Below are 12,116 nucleotides of genomic sequence, written 5' to 3' on the forward strand. Positions count from 1 at the left end.
AGGGACAAACCGCGCAAAAGGCAAAGTGACCAATTCAATACATGAAATGTGTCCCTCGAAAGTCCATTTTTTTTACGAACATTAATAATACAATACAATATAATATAATACAATACGACCTGTCCAGTGTGTACCCCGCCTCTCGTCCAATGTCAGCTGGGATTGGCTCCAGCCCCCTGCAAAGACCCTTAATGGATGAAGAGGTATTGGTAATGGATGGATGGATGGATGGATAATACAATACAATACAATTTTTTGAATTGTGTTTATTCAGAACAAGTAAAGAAAACAAAAACAAGGAGAAAACAACAAAAGGGAATAATGAAACAAGTGGACAGACCTAGAAAAGTTATACTCACAAACAATGGAAGCATAAAGCAAAGTATACACAAAATAAATTCATACTCAATTTCATATATCTTAATCATACTGTCTACAATACAATACTATATGATATATATATATATATAATTCTGGCACTTGGGAAAATGAATATGAGAACAGCAGAGTAGTTTGGATGTATAACTTCTTTGTGGAAAATAAAATGTAACGCCACAGAGATGTGTGGGCATTTTGGGCATTCAGCCAGAAGGGGTCAGTGAGCCAAAGACCTTGGAGGTGAGTCACAGGACCAAGAAGAACAAAAACTGTGTTGGGCTGTGAACAATGTATACACTTTTTCCATGGCATTTCTTATCACAAAGCCCAGTTCCTCTCACCCATGGTGAAGGCTCTGCACCCGTGCTGTCCCCTTTGAGGAGATTCCAGTGGCCCACACAGGTTTTCCCAAACACATTCCCGTGGGCTTTCTAAAAGGAACCCAGTCTCCTTCCTCAGAGTTTCAAAGAGACACAGCATGTCCTCCATCCCAAACTGTTTGGTCTGGAGACACTCTGAGGCCTGTTCTCCGTTCTCGTGATGTCCCGCGACAAAAACAAAACAACAGAATGGCGCCAGATCAGACTCGTTTTTTCCTTCAAAGGCCAAAAACGGAATTCCACAATGACAATGAAAGGCAACGCATCTACAACACTTGTGCGGCCTACGAGGTCAACACATCAGAATCCTCAAAGGTTCGACACGGACATGCCTTTTTACAGAGGTCATTGTGGGTCAAAGCACGGCTTCAGTCCTGAAGCTGATGAGCAGAAGCAGGACAGTTTGGCGCTGCCCCCGTTGTTGGAGTCAAACTGCCTGTCACTTATGTTTCATTAGGTCCCCTAAGATTCATTGACTAAGTTCAATTGCTCAAAAAGGCTCCATCAGCAAGCCTTGTCTGCTCCGATTAGGGCCAGGCCCTTTGTCAGTGGGCAAGGTGTCCGTTGCTTTTGTCCAAGTGCACGGAACCCAGACAGCAGCCAGACAGCGCCAAGCTGCAGATTTGTACAGCAGATTACAGCCGTCAATGGCGGCTCCGGCCCAAACACAGCAGCGGTTTGGATAGTAGCCGTGTGTTTACACTATCAAGGGTTTTCTGTTACTCGTCTGTTGCCATTATCTTGGCAGCCACTATCAAGCCTATCATTTCCATCTGGGGGCTTTGACCAAAGAAGGGATGGGGGGGGGGGTGACCACTACCCTAACTGCCCTTCATTCTTCTCACACTGCACTTTCTCAATGTACAGGTTGCAAGCCATAGATTTCCTTTTAAAGATGCATTAGATTCATTTTTAAATTACGCTTTTGTATTGTACTTTCGTAGACTGGCTCGATCCAGTTGGACCATAGGGAGCAATTAAGGAAAACCCCAAATGAATATACAATACAAATCCTGCAATGACATTTTTCCCATGCATGAACTCCAGCTGACATTCCAAATCCAGAGCTGTAAACGTGGATGATTCTTCTCAATGCCCTGAGGCAGATTATAGGCTTCTGTGAGTGAGGCGACTCTTGTATGTAGACCTGATGCTAGTTTAAACATACTAGGCGCACGTGAACGGGGGGGGGGAGATATTAAAGCACGCTAATCCTGCACGAATGCTATAGTAAGCCTAATCACTGGTGTGTTGCATTCTTGTGGCTCAAAGTTAAAACTTAGTTTTAATTCGTTTTCACTTGTATTACTGTAATTGAGTTACTGTGTGGAGGTTTGGGGCAAAACTTTAAAAAAAAAAAGCACCCTACAATCGTTGTGCATACTACAAAGAAGAGCCACAAGAATAGTAAACAATGTTGGTTGTCTGGAACGAACTAACAATCTTTTTCTAAAATCACATGCATTGAAACTCAAGGAGCAGGTGGAATTTAAGACGGCACAAAATAATGTACAAGGCAAGAAACAATTTACTTCCTGGAAATATTTAAAAACAGACAGAGAGGGAGGGGTCATGAGTTAAGGGGCAAGTCAAATTTGAAAGAACATTATGTTCGCAAAACTCTTAAAAGGATGTGCATAACAATATGTGGGGGGATTTTGTGCAACAGGCTGGAGGAAGAAATCAAACAAAGTAAAAAAAAAATCAAAGGCCAAAACAATAATAATTTCGCGAGGTATAGAAATGAGGAAGCGGAGTGCAAAGCAAACTGATGGTGTTGTTCTTTTTTTATCTCTTTTCACAATCTTGGGTAGTGCAATTATGTATAAAGGAGAAATACAGTTGTTTTTCTTGGGATAGACAAAGTGGTGTAGATTTGGTTTATGTAATTGATGTATTGAAGATTTGTATTAGTATGGAATAGGAGTAGGACTAAAAAAGCATAATGCTTCTTCCTACTCCTTTTCGAACATTTACTTATAGATTTATTTGTTATCCATTATCATTGGGCATCTTGTTTTTGTTGTAGTTTTTTTTTCTTTTAAAATATATGTTATTTATTATTACTTTTTTAAAGTGTTCAAAATAAAGTGGTTTCTATTCTATTGTATTCGACTTAAAGTTACAGTTCATACGTTTGCAATACTCAACACGGCGGAGTTCACCTGGTTCATCCTCAGCACCCTCCGACCTGAGTTCACATCTCCTCCAGTGGGATGACAGCATCGCTGAACTGGTCGGACTTGGACACAGATTTGGATCGCCTTTCAAAGTTACCGCTGCGCTGCCAGTGTGACCTCAGCGCAACTAAATCTGCTATGAATGACTGCGGGATTACTGTAATTCAGAACCCCCCCCCCCCCCCCCCCCAACAAGCCGGGGCGCTGGGAATGGTTTACCCCAGGTTAATGTAGGTTTTTGTGAATAATTGTAATCTTTCCCGTTATCTGTGTCGTAAATTCTGCATGTTGTAGGAGAGGCCTCATGAAAAATGATTCCAAGGTTAAATATGAGCGTCTGCGTGCATCGCTTTTCTGCAAAGGCTACAGTCACATGCTGAACACAGTATTTGCCCACAGGGTTATCAAAAGTCCCATTGACGGCTGTTCTCTTTGCCGAGAGACGGAATACTGCGAATGTAGAAAAAAAAAGATGTCTCAAGTTAAACTGGGCATTCTTGTGTACGGTCACAGTCTACGTACAGAGATCCACTGTGTGGGGGCAGAGGGGCTCTCAGTGAACGGACTCAACTGTAGATGACACTCTCCTCTGGCTCTGTCTCTCTCTCTCTCTCTCTCTCCCAGACTATATTTAACTCAACATTTGCTTTTTAACAAAAACTGCTTGCCTCTCTTCTAAGTGAAGCTCTGCACAGTGTCGTATGTAGCAGGTTAGTCTCTGTGACGCTTAAGGAACCAGCGGATCGGAAACAATGGGCACAATGTTCTCACTGAGTCGTCTCAAATACAGCGACGCGTTGTGGACCAAAACATTGGAAATAAATCCCCCCCCCCCCCCCCCCCCCCGGGTTATTTCTCCAAATATAAAAACGTGACATGAGTGTTGTGGGCTGGTTATTTTTGGATTTGACAAAAGTAAAGGGGTCTAAATGAATTGCTACCGCATGCCGGCAGCTGGTAACTGACTGCAGTACACCATGCGATGGGGAGAGCCACCCGCATGACGCCCCGAAGGGGATAAAACGAAGCATAGAGACAGCGCTTGGCCCTGGGTCCGGTGTGAGCGCTGCGATGTGCTCCGCGGGTCCCATGACTCGTTCTTGGCTTTGTGTCACACTCGTTTCCTAATGAGAGCGGAGAGGAGGCTGTACTGTAGTTAATCTTCTCTTGTTTGCGCATTCCTGCGGGGGGCGGGCCCGCAACATCGCTGATTTGGTTGAACACAAGTTTGATGTTTTAACGTGCGCTCCAATGCTTTCATGCTATACAAGCATATCCACTCTTTTATCTTAAACCCCTTTTTTTTTCCTGTGCAGGGGCCGCAGGAGGCTTGTGTGACTATAGGTCACACAAAGGGAGAGAAGAACCGAGGACCGCTCGCTGGTAAACATGAATCTAAACAACGCAGGTTTTTCAAACGTTTGGGGGGGGGGGGGGCTTTGCAAAAGTTTCAGGAGGAAGGAAATGCATTCAGCGTGTCCCTGTTATTGGACCTCGAGGATACACACAATCGTGAGTAACAATGAATGTAAACATAACTTTTGTTTGCTCACAAGAAAAAAAACGCCGCGGGGGCACCTTCAATCGAGAGGGGATCTGAGGGAATACACCGCGAGAGTTCTGCGGCCACACGCGTTGCGCAACATCCCTGTTCCGAACGCTGTCGGCCCCCTCGGACCTGTGCTGACGGGCCGTTCCACTGGCGCCGAGATGAGCGCGGTTTCGCGGAGTGATAAGCGGCAGAATAGTAGCGGCAAAAAAAGATGAGAGCGCCAGGTCCATGACCTGTGTCGGGACTGGCACCGACACCTCCGAGGGAAAGGAACACCCGCGAGTAACCCACGGCTAAACACTGGAACACTTCGGCTCGGACCAGACACAACATGGCGGGAGCAGATAGCGTTCAATCAACATTCACTGGTTCACCTCTTATTTCGCCAATACAAAAGTCCAGCAATCAGCCCTTCTTATGGCCTCGCGCGCTCTCACACAAAAGTGCATCAAGGCCGTCGCAGTCACAGCGGCACACGGGCTTTTTCTGTTTTTGTTTGTTTTTTAAATCGGCTCCCAGACGGTACATGAAATACACCCTGCCCCCGCCCCTGGGTGAAAACAGAAAGGAGCATTTCAAGACAATAGCGTACACATACATAGCATAATTCGGACGTTATTAATAGTTTATCCAAGCACAAATACAAGGATGTTGCCTCTTTGCTTACGAGCAACAAACTCAAACGGTTGCCAAGTAGAAAGACTAACAAAATACAAATAATTACATATTAATCATTTGTTTTACGTGTTTAGTTGGTTGACCAAACACACACACACACACACACACACACACACGTTTATATAACTGAACCATGAAATTTATGTATAACCATAACTATATAGAGTTATTGTTCAGTTAATGTACTGATGGTTATTACAGAAGTAATAAATAGATCTGTTCCCTACGGTGAAACAAGTCAGTGGTGACTGAAGACCTCTATGTTTCACATTCTTCCAGTAAACTAGGCAGAATTAACACTGTAGCTCATGGATTTTGTGGTTGGCATTGGCTGTCGGTGTATTCATATTTCATTTTATAGATAAATAGGGACAAATTCACAATTATTAAATTATCATTAGTCATATTTCTGGCCACCTGATGATGGTAACTCCAATATTCGTTCTCTTCTAAGCTCTGATCTTGCCCACTAACCTCGCAGCAAACTAGTTGCCAGTTGCCAGCTTGTTTTCCGTCTGCTGTTTGGCGCCGGGGATGGCCAGTATAAAGAGAATTCATCAGAACACTTCGCTGACGTCCGGAAGCTAGGTGAGCAGAGTTTGCGGGCTGCAAAACCAAAACAAAGACGCAAAATGAAAAGATATGAGGAGCGCCGCTGCCAGGTGATTGTCATCCACGTCTGACACGGATTACACAAAGCCCCTTTTGATTGTTTATATAAATTTTTATTTGTGTAGCTTTGACACATTACTTTCCCACACTTCCGTCTCTATAATAACCATGTATACCAAGCACTATATTTGGATAGCACAATCGTATTATTGTCACTGTTTTTGCAAGGACTTGTTTCTGATGCAATTGCCTATGGGGGGGGAAGAGTCGGTGTCGGCGTCAAATCACTGACTCGCCTATTCATGTCAGCTCCGGGTGACTCCCATTGGCCGAGGGCTTTCGTTTCAGTGACATAGTGAAAACCGATACGTCTAAACTTTCCACAGGTCCGGGAGGGGTAAACTTTTGGCGTCCGGCTGGCGTTGTGTTTGCAAAGTCGGGGTCAATTCATGAAATATTGAACAGGTAGCCTAGGCAATCCACCATCTGTGACCGGCAATGTGTTTACCATCACAAAATCAAAACATCAGCACAGAACGGAGAACACCAAGTACTCAACACCTCATATAAATGATGCATTTGTTTTATTCCTATTTCACAACAAGCTTCCCTTAGGACATTTTGGCAATTGTTCTTTTATAACCGTTACATGTATTCACGTGAAGAATGATTTCAAACCCAAGTTTAAGTTCCACAAAATAAGGACAGGAGACGTGTAATAGTGATCACCATACCAAAATTGACACAAACAAGATATTCTTATGTCACCGATTGTTATTAGTTATTATCTTAGTTGTGTCAGACAGTGCATCCGCTTAGAATCATTTGCGTTTGTTATGTGTTTCACGAACTGTGATCATAATTTACACCGACTTGTCAGGCATTTCTTTGCGAAAAAATATAACCGAGAACATTGAAGAGAGGCAAGATTATGAAGAGGATTTGGACCGGCTATCAGGACTTTAGGACAACGCCCACTGAAGCACGATGTGTAACGGTGCATCATTTGGTCAGAGAACTGACCGATTCATCCATTTTCATGCCCAGAATCATGCCGCAGCTCACATGTAGTACACTGTTGCACACTTGTAAATCAATTAAAAAATAAAGCTACAGGCTTAAAGGGGCAGTAGGCAATTTTGGTGGAGAAAACTGGTTTGTCTGCGTCGGACGAAACAAGACATTTTAAGATGTCACCCATCGGTTCTGTCGAAATGAAATGGACCCCACCTCCGGTACGGGAGTCCGACGCACTGACCACTAGGCCAAAACATTTTATTGTTATTAAATCATGTTTTATCACTATGCTTTTAATATCTATTTTTGAAAGATAACATTTTGCAAGAATTTGCCACAAAAACAAAATTGTAATCCATTGTGTGTTCATGTATCGTATCTAGTCTGGTGGTACATGCCGCTACATGGACATAGAATAAGGTCCGCCCTGCAGGGACAGTACATCCATCAAGTGTTCTGTTAGTTGACCCCAGTTGACCTTTTGGGATGTTTTCTTTTATCCACATCTTTGTCCTTGAGGCAAAGTGAACTGGCAGAGACATGTGCTGTCTCGTGAGCGAAATCTCACTTATCACCGTGTTGCACAAGGAAGGAGACAGTGACATCACCGATTCCTTGAATGAATTCCCTGAATGCAGAGCCAATATGAACGCAAAGATAAACAGAAAGATCTCCGTTTACTAGAGACTTCCCTCTCTGCTGGCAGCTTTCAGCCCTGATCAGAGCACAGGATGCTATTATCACCTCTTTTTTTTATCAGTGACAAGTCACTGGCTTCTTCTTACAGATTAGACTAAGAGAGTTTAGTTTCTGTTAAATTCTAGGGTATAATCAAATGAACGGTATGGAATGGTTTGGTCACAACCCTCATCTTCATCAGCTCCCATGAAGTGAACCTTTCATATGAAGTTCCAAGTCAATGAAAAGAAGATTCAATTAAAATATATTAATAAAACCAAGTTGAGATATTGGGGTTCAGGGTCAGCGCCCAAGGCCTCGGACCGCGGGGAACTAGACTTATTGCTCACCAGAGAAATGATTGTCCTTCTTTAGCTCCGTGGATGGAGCATTCCTCCGTGTCCGAAGCCACCCTGACACTGAGAAAGCTTCATTATCACCCAGAGTCCCTGCTACCCTATTAGCCGGAGCCGCTGCTCTTCCCAGCTGCTGCTTCATGACTCGACGAGAACCCAGAATCACTCACAATCACCACTCCACGTAATGCCACAAATCCACTCCATGCAACTCTTAGTGGCTTGTCGGCCGCCTTGTTGTTCAGCCTCGGCCCCCATTAGCTCTGCGTATTCCGTGACTTGTCCACTGCATCTTCTGTGAATACACAGACAGGGCGTCCTGCTGGGTGTTCGGCCGGCAGCAATAGACGTGTCCGTTTTTGAACTGGTGCCGCCTCTACTCCGACCGTAAAAGCTTCCGACAAGCATCTCCTGTCACTTTCCATTTCCTCACCTCGTGAAACAGCAAGGTTTTGTCTACACCAAAATACTCCTTCTCCTCTGCGAAAGATGAATTTAATGAATGGTGTAGGTATTTCTAAAAATGCTATTTGCCTTTCACAACAAAGCGATCACGAATATGTTCATTATGAAGTGAGTGTATTGACATATTCGGTCATACCCCACCAATCGAGGCTGAAATATTTCAATACCTAGATTTCGATCTCATGGTATTCATAGTCATTAGAGGATAAATCTTGATGACCTCTGGTGATCCCCTAACCTTTTTCTCTTGCACCACCGTGAGGTTGACAATAGTGGTTTTTAAGTGAAATATCTCGACAACCATGGGATGGGTTGCCGTGAAATTAGGTACAGACGTTTCTTTACAGCTCAACATCGAAGGTAATCACTTTAATGGCGCTAACAGGTCAAATATTTGTGCAGTGCTTTGCTTAATGACTATATATAAAAACATTTGCGTTGTGTGGCTTTAGCCGAGCCGGCCCTTGCCTTTTCCATCCACTGTCTGACTGAACATGGGCTGAATCGTGCCTATTGGGCTTACTTCGCTTATGCCTTGGGCCCACCCAGGGCTTTAGACTTTTTTGTCCGGTTATGTCTTATTCATCTCATACAGGTTGTCTGAACACATCTGTCCCGGTTCTCAATATAATATTGAACCGTACGGTACGCCATGCACGGCTCAATGCGAATTGGTATTTTCGGTTTTGCAATAAAATTTCATGTAATGTCACGTTTCCACGCTTCGTATTTCTCTCCGAATTGGCTCTGCCGGAAAGCTTTAGAGGAGCACTTGAACGCAGCATGTGTTGGGGAAACGCCTCCCTGCCGAGTCAATATCCAATCACTGGAGTCAGATTTCCCACAACACTTCAACATGGCGGGCGGAGCAGAGAAGCACCTTCTTCTTACAAATCTGTGCTGTGGGGACATTTTGGTTTTAGCGTTGAATACAGTGACGCGGGAACGAAAAACATTGCTTCACACGTGTCGCCCATGCAAATGGTAACACTTCCAATATGAGCGCACATTTGCGGTGCCGCCAACCCGGCATCACTGCCTGGAAGCAGGAGGGCTGAGCAGGTAACACCGTCAGTTAAAAAACAGTTGTCTCTTGCCGATGCCTTCCAACAAGGCTATTCTACCGGTTCAGAAAAACACAAGAATTGCAATTTTTTTTCCCCTTGCGCACAAAATGTGGACCGAAACAGAACCGAAACCGTAACCCAAGTACCAAGGTACGTATTGAACCGCGGGCTAACTGTCCTGTTGAAATCCCCAGTCCACCTGCAACCTGCACTTGTGGGACGGTGCCAGCCGTCAATCACGCTGTATCCGAGCTCCGATGCATACCGTGCTTCATCGTCCATCTTACTCCAAATGGGACCATCATTTACTCAATGAACATCATGCCGCATTGAAGAAGACTTGAATCTAGAGGTTAGACATAAACTCCTCGGGAAAATGTTTACTAATGTTAGTTTCTCATAAACTTCTTTATGGACCCAGTGGAACGCCTTTCTTGGTTTTTGAATGGGTTGTGGCAGTTGCCCAGATAATTTACATGTATGCTGTATGTGCTGATTGAATCAGCAAGAGCATTGGTTTTCTGTCACTGCTCCCGGGGGTTTCGGCGCTGTCCCGCTGACAAGATGGAGGCTATTAGCAGCGATCAATAAGTGCTACTTATGCTTCTCTCACCGAGCTCCTGCCAAGAGCGGGGCAACATCCTGGACATTTCGAAAGAACGCGGACGACGGGCGACGTTCGTGCGAAGAGCTCCGGGATGGCCGTATACGATGCAATGTCTGAGGAACTCTTCATCCGTGATCAGGGGAGAGTAGTGAAGAGCGGCGGGAAGCGCAATGAACTGGAAGCAATGGGATTTGTGTGAGCATCCAACACACACTTTCGCACCACATGCTTGAACCTGGCAAAGACCTCCTGACGAAAACACTGTGAGGTCTGTGTGATCGTGTCCTTGGTGCTCACAGTGGGTGGACATCATACTGAGGCACAGGGGCAACTCAGGACACAGATGTGGGTGGTGTTGGTCTCTCCTTTCCAGTATACACTTGCGTGAATTCCATCTCGGTGTATTAACCCACAAAAAAAGAAAATCATGCACAGCTAAGATAGAGAGTAAGAGGGCACCAAGTCCTCTCCTCTATGGATGTTTAATTCATCAAAACAAGGAAACAGTTACATCATGTGATTCCACTAAAATTCTGTCATGCCCCCCACAAGTTAAGACCTGTGTGTCTGAGATATTGCACAGAATGAATGTCAGTAAATAATTTCATCAGTTTTTCTATGTGACAAGTTAAAGATATTTTACAAGAGCAAGAGAAACCAAAGGTAACCAAGTGGGTCGCACTGCTGTGCCCAAGTCTATTGTCTTCATGGCCAAATTATCATCAGATTTTTTGGTTGAAAATTTTTCAACAAGTAAAAAAACCCCTTCAGGGGAACAGTATGTGCAAAACAAATGCCGCAAAGGAACAATGGCGTTAATGAGCGGGGAATCCATCCTTTCATTTCGATGAAATAGACACATAGGGATTAGCACGTGTCCTATTTGTGTCCTTTGCATTGAAATTTAGAGAGTTTTCCATTACAGACAAATTGTGTAATCATGGCTCAATGGAGGGTGGTACCCAGCATCTGCTATGTGATGGGGAGTTGGATGAGTGCACTTATATATTTCCCACTCAGTTTGAGTTATACCCTTTCAACAGAGTCAATCCAGGTCTCATGGTCGGCAATAAATGTACCTCCACTGTCTGACTGTTGCTTTTGGTTTCGTATCATCTGATTTGACATAAATCTTGTAAAAAATAAATGAATGAATAAAATAAATTGTGGCAAAAAGACTAAAGACATAGCAATATACAAAGGATGAAAAATGTTTTATCATTAAAATGTCATGAATGAGGTCTTGTGATTTTTCTGACCTCATAACTTAGTTCACAGATTTAATAAGTGCGGGCATTTTAAAACGTTTATATCTCAAAAAGCAAAAGAGCTGAATTATTCCTACGTCATGGACACGTGTCCCATTCGAAAATGTGTAACATAAAAAAATATGGTATCAATAGCGCCACCATGTGGTCAGTTATTACACGTTTTACATGCAATAATGCCAGCGTTCATAGCTCATGAACCGTGCGACATATCAAAACAATATTCTCACCAGGTATTCCTCGGATGAAGCTGATTTGACCGGTATAGGCCTCGCCCATTTGCGCATATAATTGGACTTGGATCCAATCTTCAACAATCTTTGTACAAACCCTGTTCAGATCACCACGAATAAAACCTCTGTTTCAGTTTTTTGATATCTCACATCGTTTATCTGTTATTGGTTACCAAACATTTGAAGGCGTGGCCCTATGCACTTTAAGGGCTGTAACTCTTCAACGCTACACTCGATTGGAACCAAACTTTGGAATGTTGTACGGACAGGCCCCCCCTGCACAAGTTTCTAAAATGCCATACAATTCTGCCGACAGGGAGCCCTACTGTGCTATTATAACCTGATATTTCTACAGTCCTGTGGTATTTAAGGGAAATTAAACTGTTCGCGGTGACAATGCGCAGGGCATATTTGAAGCGCGGCACCAACAGCGCCGCCTTGTGGCCAGTAGAGGAAAACAGCGCCGCGCTATTCACGAACCGCCGTATCGCTGAAATTTATGACGCTGAGGTATCCGAATTCGCTGGGCATACGGATGGGGATGCCAAACGAGTTTGTCGCACGTTCGGCGGTCAGCATTCACACGCATCTTCTGCGCTTTTGGTCGGGTGAAGGTCTGAATTTTATTTGAATGTGTGAAAAGAC

Source organism: Scophthalmus maximus, chromosome 7 (assembly GCF_022379125.1).
Source record: "Scophthalmus maximus strain ysfricsl-2021 chromosome 7, ASM2237912v1, whole genome shotgun sequence".
In the NCBI taxonomy this organism is placed as follows: Eukaryota; Metazoa; Chordata; class Actinopteri; order Pleuronectiformes; family Scophthalmidae; genus Scophthalmus; species Scophthalmus maximus.